This window comes from Rhinoderma darwinii, chromosome 1, assembly GCF_050947455.1.
Source record: "Rhinoderma darwinii isolate aRhiDar2 chromosome 1, aRhiDar2.hap1, whole genome shotgun sequence".
Lineage (NCBI taxonomy): Eukaryota > Metazoa > Chordata > Amphibia > Anura > Rhinodermatidae > Rhinoderma > Rhinoderma darwinii.
Window position 1 is genome coordinate 269,631,935 of NC_134687.1, and position 2,514 is coordinate 269,634,448.

The 2,514-nt window shown below is 39.4% G+C and overlaps 1 pseudogene; it reads right to left on the reverse strand.

The window, feature by feature from the left end:
- Positions 1–558: 558 nt before the first annotated feature.
- LOC142698568 (5S ribosomal RNA) lies at positions 559–677 on the reverse strand (annotated as a pseudogene).
- Positions 678–2,514: the final 1,837 nt, after the last annotated feature.

Here is a 2,514-nt window from a genome sequence, read left to right on the forward strand (position 1 = left end):
AGTCCTTTTTAATCGATTGTGAAACAAAATCTAAACTACATAATAAAAAGTCAACCGCACCACGGATTCCCAGACAGTGTGCCACTCTTGTACTAGCGAGGCCTTAGGGTATGTGCACACACACTAATTACGTCCGTAATTGACGGACCTATTTTGGCCACAAGTACCGGACCGAACACAGTGCAGGGAGCCAGGCTCCTAACATCATACTTATGTACGATGCTAGGAGTCCCTGCCTCGCTGCAGGACTACTGTCCCGTACTGTAATCATGTTTTCAGTACGGGACAGTTGTCCGGCAGCGAGGCAGGGCCATCGTACGTAAGTATGATGATAGGAACCCGGTTCCCTGCACTGTGTTCGGTCTGGTACTTGCGGCTGAAATACATCCATCAATTACGGATATAATTAGTGTGTGTGCACATACCCTTAAGCTGTGTAACTTCTGCGATCTGACAAGAGCAGGCATATTCAGCTTAGATCGGCCATTGACATTAAATGTTTTAATCCATAGTCCTTTTTAATCAATTGTGAACAAAAATCTAAACGACATAATAAAAAGTCAACCACTCCACAGATTCCCAGACAGTCTCCCACACTGGTACTAGTGAGGCCTTAAGCTGTGTAACTACAGCGATCTGACGAGAGCAGGCACATTCAGCTTAGAATGGCAATTGACTCTAAATGCTTTAAACCATAGTCCTTTTTAATCGATTGTGAAACAAAATCTAAACGACATAATAAAAAGATAACCGCACCACGGATTGCCAGACAGTCTCCCACACTGGTACTAGCGAGGCCTTAAGCTGTGTAACTACTGCGATCTGACGAGAACAGGCACATTCAGCTTAGAATGGCCATAGACATTAAATGCTTTAATCCATAGTCCTTTTTAATCTTTTGTGCAACAAAATCTAAACGACAAAATAAAAAGTCAACCGTACCACGGATTCCCAGACAGTCTCCCACACTGGTACTAGCGAGTCCATAAGCTGTGTAACTTCTGCGATCTAACGAGAGCAGGCACATTCAGCTTAGAACGGCCATTGACATTAGATGATTTAAACCATAGTCCTTTTTAATCGATTGCGAAACAAAATCTAAACGACATAATAAAAAGTCAACCGCACCACGGATTCTCAGACAGTCTCCCACACTGGTACTAGCGAGGTCTTAAGCTGTATGAATTTTGCGATCTACCTAGCAGGTAGTGTAATGTAATTTAGCAGCAATCAGTGCTGCGAGGCTTCAAGTAAAACAAGTAAAAAGTAAAAAATAAAGTAATAAAAAAGTTTTATAAAAGTGTAAAAACAAGTTATAAAAGTTACAAAAATAAAATGATGCTTTTTTTCCTATAATAAGTCTTTTATTATAGGAAAAAAATGAAAATGTTAAAAAAAGTACACATATTTAGTATCACCGCGTTCGTAACAACCCAAACTATAAAACTATAATATTATTTTTCCCGCACGGTGAACACCGCAAAAAAAAATAATTAAAAAACAATGTCAGAATCACTTTTTTTTGGTCATCAACCCTCCCAAAATATAGAATAAAAAGTGATGAAATAGTCGCACGTACCCCAAAATAGTACCAATAAAAACTACAACCCGTCCCGCAAAAAACAAGGCCTTACACCGCTTTTTTGACGGAAAAATATAAAATTATGGCTCTCAGAATATGGCGACACAAAAAATAAATAATTTTATCAAAGTGATTTTATTGCGCAATCGCCACAAAACATAAAAAACCTATATTCATATGGTATCGCCGTAATCGTACCGACCCGCAGAATAAAGTAAAATGTCATTCATACCGCACGGTGAATACTGTAAAAAAAAAAATACAAAAAACTTTGTCAGAAGTTATGTTTCTTTGTCACTTTGCTTCCAAAAAAATCTAATAAAAAGTGATAAAAAAAAAAATCACATGTACCCTAAAATGGTACTAATGAAAAGTACAGATTGTCCCGCAACAAATAAGCCCTCACACAGCTCCGTTGGAGAAAAAATAAAAAAGTTCTGGCTCTCAGAATATGGCGATGCAATATGTGCAGTGTTCCAAAAGCGGATAGGATCGGGTGCCATTTATCAGTGCGACACCGGCCACATATCTGCGAATTATTATTTATGTACCCTCTTATTATGCCCTGATGTACTCTGCCCAATTTACACATACCCCCACATCATAAACTGAAATACCAGCAAAACCCCAAACAGAACAGTTACCAAGCAAAATCTGCGCTCCAAAAGCCAAATGGTGTTCCCTCCCTTCTGAGCCCCACAGCGTGCCCAAACACCAGCTTACGTCCACATATATGACATTTTATATCCGGGAGAACCCGCTCAACATTGTATGAGGCATTTGTCTTCAGTGGCACAAACTGGGCACAATATATTGTGCATTAAAATGGCATATCAGTGGAAAATTTTAATTTTCACTTTGCACCATCCGCTACGAATTAACGCCTTGGCGCACCACGACTTAATAGCATGTCGTGGTGCGAGGGGTTATAT